The sequence below is a fragment of the Balaenoptera physalus genome (genome assembly GCF_965194825.1).
Source record: "Balaenoptera physalus genome assembly, chromosome: 15".
NCBI classification, from domain to species: Eukaryota; Metazoa; Chordata; class Mammalia; order Artiodactyla; family Balaenopteridae; genus Balaenoptera; species Balaenoptera physalus.
The window spans coordinates 45,093,205-45,108,303 of NC_138894.1; the positions used below are offsets into that span (position 1 = coordinate 45,093,205).

General features: G+C 38.9%; 2 long non-coding RNA genes across 2 annotated transcripts in view; one reads left to right on the forward strand and one right to left on the reverse strand.

The window, feature by feature from the left end:
* Window positions 1-15,099, reverse strand: part of LOC309643728 — a 106,299-nt gene that overhangs the window by 64,850 nt on the left and 26,350 nt on the right. The window lies entirely within an intron of this gene.
* Window positions 302-14,854, forward strand: LOC309643721. Its single transcript, XR_014254028.1, has 2 exons — window positions 302-11,868; window positions 11,907-14,854. It is a non-coding gene; the product is annotated as an uncharacterized lncRNA (long non-coding RNA).

Genomic DNA, 15,099 nt, shown 5'->3' on the forward strand with positions numbered 1-15,099 from the left:
TCACAGTTTTAAAAGGGCTTTACTGGGAATTCCCTGGAGGTCCAGTGGTAAAAACTCGGGGCTTTCACTGCTGTGGGCCGGGGTTCAATCCCTGGTTGGGGAAATAAGATCCCGCAAGACATGCGGTGTGACCACACACACACACACAAAAATTGCTTTCCTAAACACGTAGTAGAAGACTATTGACACAGGAAATATTTCGCAATATATTGCTAAGTAGAAACGCAGGCTACAAAAACATATGCAGTTAAAATGTTATTTTTGTTTAAAAGGAAGAGTGTGTGCGTGTGTGTGTGTGTGTGTGTGTGTGTACTCATACATATAAAAAAAGATTGAAGACACTGAAATACTATCTATTCTCCTTGGTTGATAAAATGATGGGTACTTCTTTGGTATCTTCCTTTTTCTTTTTCTGTTTTCCAAGCTTCTTGTGTTAAACATGTATTAGTTTTTAAATTTAAAAAAATTTCTTTTAGGGCTTCCCTGGTGGCACAGTGGTTAAGAATCTGCCTGCTAATGCAGGGGACACAGGCTCAAGCCCTGGTCTGGGAAGATCCCACATACTGCAGAGCAACTAAGCCCGTGTGCCACAACTACTGAGCCTGCGCTCTAGAGCCTGTGAGCCACAACTACTGAGACCGCATGCCACAACTATTGAAGCCCGTGCTCCTAGAGCCTGTGCTCTGCAACAAGAGAAGCCACCGCAGTGAGAAGCCTGCGCACCGCAACGAAGAGTAGCCCCCACTCGCTGCAACTAGAGAAAGCCTGCATGCAGCAATGAAGACCCAGCGCAGCCAAAAATGAATAAATAAATAAATAAATAAATAAATAAATTTAAAAAATAAAATTTTAATTGCTTCCATCTAGGCCAACAGGCACTTGAAAAGATGTTCAACATCGCCAATATTAGAGAAATGCAGATCAAAACCACAATGAGATATCACCTCACACCAGTCAGAATGGCTATCATCAAAAAGTCTACAAAAAATAAAAGCTGGAGGGGGTGTAGAGAAAAGGGAACCCTCCTACACTGTTGGTGGGAATGTAAATTGATGCAGACACTATGGAAAACAGTATCAAGTTCCTTAAAAAACTAAAAATAGAGCTACCATGTGATCCAGCAATCCCACTCCCGGGCATATATCCAGAAAAGACAAAAACTCCAATTTGAAATACAATATATAGAATGGATAAATAACAAGGTCCTACTGTATAGCACAGGAAACTATATTCAATAGCCTGTGACAAACCACAATGGAAAAGAATATGAAAAAGAATGTATATATATGTATAACTTTGCTGTACAGCGGTAATTAACACAGTATTGTAATTCAACTATACTTCAATAAAAAATAAATTAAAAAAATAAAAACACTTTGTTAGATTTTAAAAAAAAAGAAAAGAAAAGATACATGCACCCCAATGTTCATGGCCGCACTATTTACAATAGGCAAGACATGGAAGCAACCCAGGTGTCCATCAACAGATAACTGGCTTAAGAAGGTGCACATATACAATGGTATATTACTCAGCCATAAAAAAAGAATGAAATATTGCCATTTGCAGCAACATGGATGGACCTAGAGGATATCATAGTAAGTGAAGTAAATCAGAGAAAGACAAATATAGTATTATATCACTTATATGTGGAATCTAAAAAATAATACAAATGAATCTATATACAAAAACAGAAACAGACTCACAGACATAGAAAACAAACTTACAGTTGCCAAAGGGGTAATGTGGAGGGGATAAATTAGTAGTATGGGATTAATAGATAGAAGCTACTACATATAAAACAGATAAGCAACAGAGATTTACTGTATAGCACAGGGAACTATATTCAATATCTTGTAATAAGCTATAAGTGCTTCCATCTATACTTTATATCCATTGAGCCTCATGACAATCATGTGACATATAACAGCTCATTTGATAGAAGAGCATATTGAGTCTCAGAAGAACTGAGTGACCTGCTACTTGACAGGTAGCAAATATTAGAGCTTGGGTTTTCATCTTGGTCATTTGACTCTAAATCTTATGCTCTTTCCTCGACATCACAATGCTCAGTTCTCAGAGCTGGCTTATGTGATGGCTCAGGGTGGCACATTCAGAGCTATCTTTATGTTATCTTTGCAGCAGAGCATCTTCCACTCATTTGTACCTGTTAGTCATTCTGTAGAAACCAATTTTCCAATTAAACGAGTAGCTGTTCTGGAAGTGGCACCAAAGTCTTGAAGCAATTAAGCTCCCACAACAAATCCCTGCAGCTTATTCATTTGAGTAGCCTTTGTTCCAAAGCAGTACGCTACGCACCACTCTCAAATCTTAAAAGCTTCCTGGATTCTCTCCTGGACTTTGTCATCTATATTACATGCAATTTTCACTCCTATCAGTTTTTATGAGGTATGTGTTTTTCTGAGACCTTTTTCTTAAAAGCTACTTCTTGCTTCCTAATAGACACAGTTCCACTGTGAAAAAGCAAGGAGAGTTATGAGCAGGTAGAGCTATAGAGCTAAATGTGACCACAAGCTCTGCTGGAAGCTCTGAAAATTACCGCATTCCCTCAATACGTCACAAATGAGCTGGGAAGGCTGCTGCTGTTTGTTTTCTGGGCATAGAAAGAGTTCTCAGTCAACTGAGAGTCCCTGCCTTAGGATTTACTGAATACTGTTTTATTCCTTGACTTTTCACACAAATTTTACAGCATCAGGTAAATGTTCTGAACGAGTAACACTGTCCAGATCAGAAAGATTTGGAGTGGAAGCTCTATAACCATTTTGTGAGGCACAAAGGGAAGATGTAGGTTAAGCCAAAATCTTCTGGATTTTGTGTTCCTTTGCCAGATGAAACTATCTTCATCCTTCAGAGATTCGATGTGTGGTTCTGGGCCTAATAATGATGGTTTCTATGTGTTTATTTCTTTATTCTGCTTTTTAAAAACAACGCATATCTTTGGCCGGAGGAGAGGATGCTGATATCTAAGTAATATGACCCAGATATGTCTGGACTTCATAGGCAGCCCTGTCCTGGACTCACAGACACCTTGAAGTAGGACTCAGCACTTCTATACTTCTCAACAAGAACAAATTCGACTCCCCTGAGACATTATGAGAAACACAGGTTTTATTATAGATTTTATAGAGAGATGCATGAAAGGGTTATATCAAGCACCAGATGGCAAACTTTCACAGAAACTCCTATTAAACATCTCCATGTGCCCCACAAAGTTCCCCTCGGCTACCTCTTCACCCTTTAATCTTGTCCACACATAGGCTTCAGTTTTCCCTGGTTCTGGATCTCACTGCCTTGTCCCTTGGCCCTGCCCTCCCCTTCTACCTCCTGCAAAATATAAATAAATAAAAAGTTTCCAATGCAGAACAAGTTAGTGAACTTTCTTAATCTTGCATCCTCATACCTATCACACTGTTCAGCAAAGAAGTTCTTTTGGAATCAGTTGGGTATTATAAATTGCAAGCAATTTTTCTCTGTCACAAATAGTGTTGGCCATCACTAATTATTAGGAAAATGCAACTCAAAACCACTCTATTACCTCACATCTGTAAGAATGACTATCACGAAAAAGACAAGAAATAACAAATGCTGGCAAAAACATGGAGAAAAGGGAACTATTGAGCACTCTCAGTAGAAATGTAAATTGGTAAAGACATTATGGAAAACAGTATGGAGGTTCCTCAAAAAAAAAAAAAAATAGAATTACCATATGATCCAGCAATTTCACTCCTGGGTTATATCCAAAGGAAACAAAATCAGTATCTCGAAGAAATATCTGCACCTCATGTTCACTGCAGCATTATTTACAATAGACAAAACACGGAAACAACCTAAGTGTCCATCGACAGATGAATGGATAAAGAAATTGTGGTATATATACACCCAATAGAATACTATTCTGCCATGAGAAAAAAGGAAGTCTTGCTATTTGCAACAACATGGATGAAGCTTGAGGGCATTATGCTAAATGAAACAAGTCAGAGAAAGACAAATACTGTATAATCTCACATATAGGTAGAATCCAAAAAACCAAACCCATAGAAACAAAGATAAGATTTGTAATTGTCAAAGGTAGGGGGTGGGGAGTAGGTGGGGGGTGTAGTAGCAGGGGATGATGGAATTAGGTGAAGGTGGTCAAAAGGTACAAACTTCTAGTTATAGGATAAATAAGTTCTGAGGATATAATGTACAACGTGATGACGATAGTTAACAATACTGTATTGTATATTTGAAAGTTGCTAAGAGAGTGGATATTAAAAGTTCTCACCATAAGGAAAAAAGTTGTAACTATTTGAGTTGATGGATGTTAACTAATCTTATTGTGGTGATAATTTTGCAACATGTACATAAATCGAATAATTATGTTGTATACCTTAAACTTATACAATGATATATGTCAGTTATATCTCAATAAAACTGGGGGGGAAAAGCAATAGTGTTGGCTTACCGTGCCAATTCCTTCTGAATATGTGGGTCCAAGTTCCGAGGAGGTTTTCTTCAAGGGTATTTCAGTAAAAACTCGAGTCTCTCTTTAGCAGAGCCATCTAGTTGGGATGTGAAGAGACAGGGCTTGAGATGGGAGGAGCCTAAGGAATTTAAAGTGAAGAAAAGAGAAATTAAAATTTATTAACTATTGTGCTGGGTTCTTAACAGTCTTTATTTCACTGCATCTTCACAACTAAATTTTACAGATGAAGAAACTAAGGGCTTAGAGATATTAAAATAAATTTGTAAAGTCTCATTGCTTCTAAGAAGCACAGCTAGGATGCTAAGCCAAGTCCATTTACTCCAAAGTCCAAGGTCTTTCCTTATACTCCATCACCTACCATGGGTTTTGGATTTCCAATATTTAGAAAGCTACCTCCTCTACCATCCCGTCAAGATCCTTGGCAGCTCAGGGGTGCATCTGTCCACAGAAAGCCATTTCCTCTCTTACACTGACCTGGCCCAGGGACAGTTGGATTTAACAGCCTCTCCTGGCCCAGTCTCTCCTTGTCCCATTGCCAGTTCTATCCAAGCAGGCACATGAATCCCTGACATCTCATAAGAAGGTCAAAGTATTGGCATTGTTGGGAAAGGGATGATGGATGAACTTGAGTGCTGTAATGGGAAGGACCCTGAAACAAGATGTAGGCTACACAGACTATCACAGAATAAATCAGTGTGTTCTCCTATCTTTGATCTCTTTGGAAACAATGTCTGCATAAAATGAAGTGAAACAGGAAATAAAAGAGAATTCATGTTTGTGGACTGTTTCTCATAATGTCTCTCAAACATACAAAAGTAAACCTTTTTCTTTATTTTATATTGAATGATTTAGCAACTTGACATGAACAGATTTAGTCTTGCAGTATAAAATAGGACAGAACATATTTTAGTTCTTTCTGTCTTCTGCAAGATGCATTATATTTATATATCCAGGGCAGGCTGTATGTAGACCTACTTCAGCTGCCCACTCAATGCCTGATGTGTCATTGCTCAAGTTACTTCTTTTCTTTCTATCCTAATTTCGTTGACTATAAAAGGAAGAATGTAGACTAGATAACCCCCAGGTTTCCTTCCAGCCATGTGGTTTACAGAGTGGTGAACTCTGCAAAGAATGACTTCCCTTGTGGGAAACACTACCTCGCATTCTGTGAAGAATCTCAAACTCAACATATTTACCCACAATCATAGCTCCCTTAAGGTTAACCCCAAAAGTACAGGTAGAAAGGGGAATAAGGGACAGAATGTAAAGAAAGCTGAGTGGAAGGTGAAACTAAGCCTGAGGAAAATGTAATTGTGGGTTAACATGACTTTGCAGTTTTTTAGGTATGTGTGTGGATTCCACTTGCTCTAGTTATTTATCTCCAAGTTATATTTATTATATATTATACATAATACTAACATTATACTACCTTAAAGAGTAGACCATGTGGAATTCTTGATTTTGGTTTTTGGATTTTCAGAGAAATCACTTCAGAGATAGCCTTAGCGATTTGCCCACATGTATGTGGGTAGGGATTTTTCAATCATTAGCTGTTTGGATTTTAAACTTCTTCAGATATTTACAAAAATTACACATTGATATAGAAATCCACTGAGAATTAAAGGAGCCCTGTCTCCTGGTTATTTTTGTACAGTTACACATGAGATTTATTCCTGGATTAGTACAGAGAACTTTTTGACTAGACTGAGATAATCCCAGACAGCTTGTGAATATTGTCACTGACAGAAGGCAGGCCTGCATTTTGAAGACACTTGTCAGACTGTGACCTGTGCAGCATTTAACACTGTATCTCACTCGCTCATCCTTGAACCATTCTCTTCTCTTGATTTCTATGACACCAGATTCTCTTATTTTCCTTCTCTTTGTCCTCTTTTTCTTGGCCACCTTTCTAGGCCACCCTTCTTTTCACAACCTACTAGTCTACCTAGGAGCTGTTATTCACTCTGTTCTCAAGATGTTGATCACCACCTCTACCCTGATAAGTCCCACAGCTATATCTCTAGCCCAGACTGTGTCTTGACCTATACACCTAAACACCCAACTGCCTACTCAACATCTACACATGGATGGCCCATGGGGATCTCCAACTCATGTCCAGAATGAATCTCATCACCTTCCCTCTAAACCTGACCCTCTCCTCTGAGTTCCCTGTCTCCACAAATGACTCCACTATCCACTCAGTTGCCTGAGCCAGAAAATTGAATAGCATCCTTGATACTTCTTCTTCCTTCCATACGCAACACCCATCCCATCGATCATCAGACTCAGCGGAATCTAACTCTGCATCATCTCTGGAATCTGGCCACAGCTCTCCTCCTGCACTTGTGCTCCCTTAACCCAGGGGACCCCCATCTCTCACTTGGAACACTCTAATAGCTTCTCCTCTGATTCCCCACTCTGCTCCTCTTCATTCCATTCTCCATTTTACAGCCAGAGTGAGCTTTTAAAAGAAGAAATCTGATCATTTTGCCCCACTGCTTCCCATAGCTCTTACGTTTAAGTCCATACTCCTTAAGATAGCTTACAAGCCTTCCCTATATTGAACTCCACACCCCAGAGTTAACACATTTTTTTTTTCAGTTCTTCCAGAGAGCCACAATGTCTCTCCCCCACAGGCTTTTACAAGTCCCATCTCCTGAACACTCCTACTTCCCTACTTTTGCTTCATTAATACTCAGAAGCCTTTCTTGACTCCTTCCCGCCAACACACATACCTAGTTATCACAGTGCATTAACTGCCCATCTTTCTGCTAGACTACATGGTCCATGAGGGTAGGTATGCTGCCTATTCTTAGTTATATCCCAGCACCTAGCACACTGCCTAGCATATAGGAGACGTTCAATAGATATTTGTAGAATAAATGAATAAAAAATAAATGTGTCACTGCTTTGTACTAGCAGCAATATCAGTATCTTAAGCCTACTTTATTTGCATGCAGTGTAAGCTCACTATTGAATCCAAAAAAAAGGATTCTAGTTCTGTTTTCTTTTTTTAAACTTATCTTTAAGCAGTAGAACCCTTTTTTTTTTTTCCAAATGAAATGTGTGTTAGAGCCCAATTTATATAAAGTGGATAAAAATAGAGCTGCATATATTGAAACTGGGCTGGGGAAGCATCATCTACTCACCCCTTTTGATCCTGAGGGATTTCTGCAGGACCCATTAGGACACTCAGAACTTAGTTTAAAAACCACTGATCGAACCAAATCCTACTGCAACTAGGCAGGGACATTAATATCACTTGAGACTTTGGTTTTTAAAATCTTCTGAGAAGCATCCACTAATAGAAGAAGGTGCTTGTTTATCTAAAGAAATGAGGAATCTAATATGAGACCAACAAGTAACTCTAGCTCAGCTTTTCTGATGATGCTTTTCTAACCCGGAATGAAAGGGTAAAGTACACTTTGAAAGATTTAGAGGCTCAAAGTACTTCAGGACATAGATTGACCACACTTTACCATGAACCTTGACATCTGGGGGGTGGTTCAGAGTGAGTGCAAACATAAGAGGATTTCCCTGATGGTGTTTTTGCTTTGGTTGGAGGCTGAGGTCAATCACACGTGTAAAGTTCTAATCCTCATATGCAGGTGTGCTTTTCCTTATGTTGCTGATACTCAACATTGAAATCTAGGATTCTTTTCATTAGGAAATTTTTTCTCACAAACAGTGTTTTCTGCCAAAGGGAACCAACTTGCTCCAGACAGAAAAGCATTTAGAAAAGCACAAGAAGGACATTTTTCAATAGGAAATCACATAGAATCATTTCAATAGGAAATGTTGCTTGGGCAGATGAGCCACAGCTGGAAGTGGCTGAGAGGAAACACTAGTCAAGGGCCCACACAATACACTGGGGGAGGCTGTGGAATCAGCTATTATCAGAGGGCCATCAACACTTAGTGTACCAATGGAAGCCTTGGCCTTAAAACCAGCAAGAGATAATTTCCTCTAAATTTCTTGGGGGGAAAAATGGGAACACTTTCATGCCTATAAATACGGTTTACTTTGACTGTAGGCAAAACTTGAAGCACGAATAAAAATCTGAGTAACTTAATGACTGTACGATCAGGAAGCGTGGAACAACCTCTATTAGACAAAAGTATGATAAAAATTTATTTTCTTTCACTGACTATAACATTAAGAAGAAATCAAGAAAAATGCTCTACATAATAATGGATAAATTTAGGAGCAAGGGCCATTGGAAAGAGGCTACCTCTAACTTTGCTTATGCTTAAAACACTGTTGACAGTCACTAAATTTGACACAATTATACTACAAAAATTTATTCTTTGCTGAGGCAGATGAGGCAAATAGATCATTTTCTTAACAGTACAGTCAAAACCTAAGTACTTAAGAGATGTTCAGTTCAGTTCCTGGCTAAAGAGCTTACAATCTACTTTTAGCCTCAGAAACAGGCAAGCAAATGAAGAATTGTAGAGGGTACGGCAAGTGTTGCAATAGCTGGAAGCACAGGGAGAACACAGGAGAGGAATACCTAACCCAGCATGCATTCTGACCAGGGGAGGCTTTGACGGGAGGTGATAGCTGGGCGGTCTTGAAGGTAAATAATGCAGAAAGGAGGGAAATGGGGAAAGGGTAGTGGAGGTGAGATGGGGGAGGAGTTCTAGATGAGAGAGCAGCATGTACAAAGAGGAGAAAGTGTTGCTTGTTTAGTAGTGTCATATGGTTAGAACATAAAGTGTTTGTGAGGGGATGGCAAGAGATTTAGCTAGAAAAGTAGGGAGGACTAAAGCCATAAAGGACATGAAAGTGTCAAGCTAAGGAGGGTGAACATCAGTCCTTAAGGTTACAGGGAGCCATTAAGGGAAATAAACAGAGAAATAACATGATCAGATAAGCAATTTGGAAAGAATTTATTAGTAGCAGCATGGTGTCAAAGTATAATTTTCAAAAAGTTTTTAAAATGAGCCTCATGTTAATATAGAATGGACACTGGTCAAGAATTTTATTTAACTCATTAAATAATGAGGGAACCAGTAATTTAGGTAAGCTGGTTCCAAGACATTTGAAGAATGGGGGTTTACATAGGCTATCAGGAGAGGAATCAAAATTAGTTTCTTATTCTTTTAAGTTAGAGACAGTTATGGTTAGCGTTAGATCAATAAAATCTTGGGATTATCTCCTTTAGGGACAAAACTGTTTGCATCTCTACCAGGCAAAAATCTACAAGTTAACATGTAACTGCCTAAGGTGTGAGCCCTTACCTTACAAATTCCAATAATAATAATAATAATAATAATAATAATAAAACAACTCCAATGGTGGTACATTCCATAATGAAATAATTACTTGGTAGACCTGTTAAATAACACATCAGATTGAAAGGATCTACTGCACAGCCTTGGCCTTTATTTCCAAGCACTGTATGCTTTTTCTTAACAGTAGAAGGAAGAGGGGATAAGATGGAAGCTTGGGAAAAAAAAAAACACAGTTAAAAGCCAGTGTAATAATTTTAGGAAAAGTTGGAAGATGACAAGTATAAACTAAGGCAATAGCAGTGGGATGGACAGCTAGAGAAAGGGTTTGAGCAACTTTAAGAGAATAGTGGGAATATGACTTGGCTGTTAATGGAATGTGGATACTAAGGGAAAGAAAAGATCCATGGACAATTCTCAGGTATTTTGGCTTGTGTGATTGAACAAAAGTATTATTCTTCCAGGTAGGAGTAGAGAAGGGGGAGTAGTTGGGGAGTATCGTGTAAGGGCAGGGGAGAAAGGCTGAGTTCTGTCTAGAGAGTGTTAATATGAAGGGATAATCTGTCTATAAAGGGAATCTCCAGCATGTGAGCCTGAGCTCAGAAGACCAAGCTGGAGATACAGACAGAAGAGTTATTTGCATGCAGGTAGCAGAGTGCACATGCACATTTCACTTATGCAAATCCAAATATACACCTTTGGCAAAGCAAAGGAAGAACAAAAGGGATAGAGAAAATCAATAGTTACAATGATTCTTCCCACCATTCCTCTCATACAGCTTACGCCCCAAAATTGCCTCGTCCCAAGACGAGAGGCAATACTCTTAGCAAGTTTCCATTTCCCCGGTCTAAACATTCCCTCCTGCTGAGTGTTGGTCTTATATTTAAAGATACTGTGCCTATTTTTTTTTAATAGTTTTGGTCCTAAACCCAAGTCAAATATATATAACCTGGTGCTCAGTTGAAATTCAATAATCTCTTCCAACACTGAAGGAAAAACCATGGGGGCTTATGGAACATTGTGTTCTACTGTGTTCATAGACTATTAAAAGGATCTCTAAGGCTAAGTTATATTATACCTCACACTTGACTTTAGAACATTCCTTCTTCATCTCCACCCCCAAAACTCCATGTCTCAAAATGTGACCCCATTATAGGTAAAGCCGAACGTTTCAACTATGTCACCGAAGCAAACTTGAAAAAAGAGGAGGATAGAGTCTAGGATGTAACCCCAGAGAACACTGACCACTAAGTAGGGCTCAGACAACCAAAGATCTTGAAGGAAACTGAGAGCTGGCTAGCGAGGTAAGAGGAAGGAAAAATCAGAAGAGGATGGAAGTTAAAGAAATCTCAAGAAAGGGATGGTCTGTAACTTCAAATAACCACTGGGTAAGGTAAAGGTAGAAAAATGTCCATTAGATTTGGTAATAAGAAACTGTTGGCCTTAGCACCAAATCTTACAGAGAGGTAGAGAGGGTGCAGAAGCAGTTAAGGAGTGAGGAGACGATAAGGAAGAAGAAACAGCAAGTGTAACTTACAGCTTTTTTTTTCCGGGAAGAGTAACTATAAAGGGAAGGAGACAATTTGAAGAGGGTCACTACATATAATTGCTCAGGTTGTGTAATGGTCAGTCCCAGAAAACCTGGTCACCATGTTGATTCTGTGAATGCTCCCTGCTGGGCACATGCAGTTCACAATAGGATGTGGTAGCCTGTTTTGAGGGGGACGCTGGATTGAGGAAGAGCTGTTTGTTTGTTCATTTGTTTAGTATTAAAAAATTAACTTTATATATTTATATATATTTTATATATTTATATATATATATTGGGAGGAATTTATATATCGGGAGGAAAGAGGTATCAGAGAGGAGGAAGTTGTGGTCTGTGTGTGCAAATGTGTGTGTGACAGAGAGAGAGAGGGAGACAGAGAGAGACGGCGGGGGGACAGTTGAGAGCATATGGTTCTGAATAGGCAGGAGGGGGTTTAATCAGAACACACTGGAGTATTTAACCTTGGATAGAATGAAGAATACTGCTTACAGTGAAATGGAGGAAAGAGTGAGAGAAGATAATTTGATGGTGGTACAAGTTGGGGATTTATCAGGAAGTTGAGGTGTGTGTGTGTGTGTGTGTGTGTGTGTGTGTGTGTGTGTGTGTGTGTGTGTGTGTGTGTGTATGTGTGTGTGTATAGGAGAAAAATGCCTTTACTGAGAGTAAGGGCATGGAGAAAGGGAATTACTTTTAGCCAAATGATGGGGAAGACATCTTGAAGTTTGGACTAGCCACTGAAGAAAAGGAGACGAGGGATAACTCAGCACCGAAAAAGATTACTGTGGTATTGAGGGTCCAGCTGATAGAAGAGACCACAATTTTATAGTGGAAACAACCCTTGGCAAAGCTTGAAAACAAATCCTGAACTAGTAACAAGGAGTAAATGATGGAAAGATTCCATTTAAGCCTTTTTATTTTGCATTTTAAAAAAAGAGAGAGATGAATAGGGTTTATAATCTACTGAAGAGGCAAAAGAGTATAGGAAAAATATTATAGTCATTCACTGAGTATATCCATATGCAGACTATTAAACAGTCAACTATAAAACTAAAAGAGATGATGTTACGTGGACATCAAGTACACAGGACCACCCCTAGGGTGTGCGGGGCCATAATCGAATATATTTTTGCTCAGTTAACTGACTATAAATACAATTTGATTTAAAAATTGCATTACAAAATTTATGGGCCAATCTGAGAAATAGTGGTTTATCAATGAAGATTTAAAATAGTTAATAGAAAAGATATAAAGAATTTGTTTATTGTCCAATCAGTACAGATGAATATTCTTCATAGAGTCCAGGTACCATCTCTTCCTGTTCTTTAGTGTCAAATGAGTTGTTCCGGGCTAATTTCATATGTCCCACAGCTGGAAAAAGGTAGCAACACCATTACTACTCACAATGCCATGGCTCTTTGGAAACTGCTTGAATTTAAACAATATAGATTTCTTACTTCTGCAGTTCCCTAATACCATTTACTGTCTTTAATACTGGTTATAGCATTACTCATGAGGCTGCACCATCTATCATGCCAATCACTCTCTCAAAGTTTGTCCTGTGCTTCCATGATGATGACCACAAACATGAGGCCAGAGTATGCAGAAACATGTGAACAGTAATTTGTTTTCTAGTCATGTTAAGCTTACTGATAGAAATTTTATAGTGAAGGCATAGAGAAACATCTTCTGATCTTGCCTTCTCTTAAACCCATTAGGACTAATCACTGCATTCCATATATATATACACCAATATGTATAAAATAGATAACTGATAAGAACCTGCTGCATAAAAAATAAATAAATAAAATAAAATTCAAAAAATAAATAAAGGGAACTATATTCAATATCTTGTAATAACCTATAATGGAAAATAGTCTGGAAATAACTGAATCACTGTGCTGTACACCTGAAACTAACACAATATTGTAAATCAACTATACTTCAATTAAAAAGTCTAATAGTTTAAAAAAAAGAGAGAGAAGGCACCATTGCCTTCCAAACACTTCACCAGCAGGGAGGATAAGTGAGGGACCCAGGGGCGGAGCCAGAAGATGGATCCCATTAGCTTAAGGTCAGTCCCTGATCGAGAAAGGCTTAAGACCCCCTGGGACAGCATGACTGTCATCGATCAAAAAGATTCATTAGTATTGCAGAACAATGGCCTTTAAAAATTCCTGGAGGAGACAAGCAAGGCCACCCCTGGGGGCTGTCTGACACAAGGCCGGGAGCCTGTGGTAGAGGTGGGGTGACAGTGATGAGGGGAGGAGGGTGTGCCATAGAGAATGGGACACCCACTGCCACCCTGCCACCCTTGGGTGCTTACACTGGGAGTGACTCCACAGTGGGAACACACGTGGGTGAGAGTCAGAGCATGGCCAATACACGTTGCTCAAGCCCAAGTCAGTGCAGGGTCACCAGTACTCCAAAGCCCTGACCTTGTCCTTAGTCCTACATGAGTGAGAATCTCCCAAAACCAGCGTGTCCACACCATCCCAGTGGCCCTGCCACCTTGCAAAAGAAATATCTTGCTGGCAATGGGAGCGATCTGTCACCAGGTCACCCCTGCAGCCAGGCCCTGGCACCAGACCCCAGGCTCCACTTCATAGGCATGAGTCTAAAAGCTCCACCGGGCATCTGGCCAACCTGGTGGGGGAGATGCGGTGAGGTGATAAAGAGTCAGAGATTGCCCTAAAGGAGAAATGGACCCCTGAGAGAAATAAGTACCTGGGACCAGTGGGTCCTGGTTAAAGCAGGGTACTTTGCCCAGACAGTATTGCCAGCTGCAGTGATCCTAGTCACTGGAGGAAGACTTAAAAACTTTTGAGGAAAGCAGTTCCCTCCATTGGGACCCACGTGGGATCAGGTCTGGGCTCAGGTGCAGGATGGCACTGCACATCTCAGTCCTTTCAAGCACTGAAGAGGGACCTACAAAATTCCAAGGAAGGCACTCCAAAGCTGGGGCCCAGGGCAGAGACCCAGAATGTCTAGCCTAAGGGAGGCACAGCATGTACCCACTTTATGAAAAGAAACTCTTATATTTTTTAAAGTTCCGTGTAAGCCCCTCTCTGATACTACCTCTCTCCCTCCATACTCAGAGATAAACAAAATCTTAAAATTTTCCTTTTTTTTTCTTTACGGTTTTACCACATATATTTGTATTATTTTTTAAAAAAAAAGATAGTTTGGTTTTTCATTGTTTGAACCTCACATAAATAGAACAAACTTGTATATATTCTTGCTTCTTCCTTGAATCCATGGATCAATTAGGAGAAAATAAAAATCTTTATAATATTGTCTTCCAATCCATGAAAATGGTTTATCTCTTCATTTAAGTCTTCTTTAATCTTTAATATAATTTTACACTTAACTCCATAAAGGTTTTGTACTTATTTTGCTAGATTTATTTCTAGGTACTTGATATCATTAATGCTGTTTAAGTGGTATATTTTTAATTTTATATTTTAAAATTACAATGTTGGTAGTGGATAAAAATGCAATTGATTTTTGTCCATTGATTTTGTAATCAATAATCTGGCTAAAAATGTTCAATTCTCATAATTTGTATTATGGGATTTTGTATGTAAATGATCATATATCATCTGCAAGTAATGAGAGTTTTGTTCCTTTGTAGCCATGTGTATACTTTCATTTCTTTTTATTCTTGTTTTATTGAACTAGCTGGGTTCTCCAGTATAATATTAAATAGAAGTAGTAATAGTAGTATTGTCTTTTTCCTAATCTTATAGGGAATATTTCCAATGTTTCATTATTAAGTATGATGTTTGCTGTATATTGTGGCAGATATACTTTAATAGATTATGAAAGTTTCCTTC